Below are 591 nucleotides of genomic sequence, written 5' to 3' on the forward strand. Positions count from 1 at the left end.
CTTTTTTATCATTGAGTTGTTACCCGAGAACTTTTGAAAGAATGAAATATAGGGGAAAAGGCTTAGAACTATGTCTGGCACATATTAAACACCCAAATGATGAAATATGAAACAGAAGATATCAGAATGGTCACCTGCAGGAAGGTAAATACTGTTTCATAAAACTTTCGTTTCACTCACACAAAGTATTGTGAAATGGGTTGCATGTGATTGTGTTGTTTTGTTTTTTAACTGCACTGAGCAGCGTGTGGAATAGTAGTTCCCTGAGCAGGGATCGAACCCATGCCCCCTGCAGTGGGAGTGCAGAGCCCTAACCACTGGACCACCAGGGAAGTCTCTGACTTGTGTTTCTCATACTGTGGGTTGCACTCAGAAAAGTTCAAATTCTATTAGCAGGTGCAGCCTGTTATATACAGGATGGATAGACAACAACATCCTCCTGTGTAGCACAGGGAACTATATTTGATGTCCTGTAATACACCATAATGGAAAAGAGTATGTAAAAGGCTATGTATAGTCATAACTGAGTCACTTTGCTGCACAGCAGAAATTAACACAACATTGTAAATCAACTATGCTTTGAAAATTTTT

The 591-nt window shown here is 39.4% G+C and overlaps 1 non-coding gene across 1 annotated transcript; it reads right to left on the reverse strand.

Annotated features, from left to right (window-relative positions):
* Positions 1 to 259: 259 nt before the first annotated feature.
* TRNAG-CCC (transfer RNA glycine (anticodon CCC)) lies at positions 260 to 332 on the reverse strand. Its single transcript has one exon. It is a non-coding gene; the product is annotated as a tRNA-Gly (tRNA).
* Positions 333 to 591: the final 259 nt, after the last annotated feature.

Source organism: Dama dama, chromosome 24 (assembly GCF_033118175.1).
Source record: "Dama dama isolate Ldn47 chromosome 24, ASM3311817v1, whole genome shotgun sequence".
In the NCBI taxonomy this organism is placed as follows: Eukaryota; Metazoa; Chordata; class Mammalia; order Artiodactyla; family Cervidae; genus Dama; species Dama dama.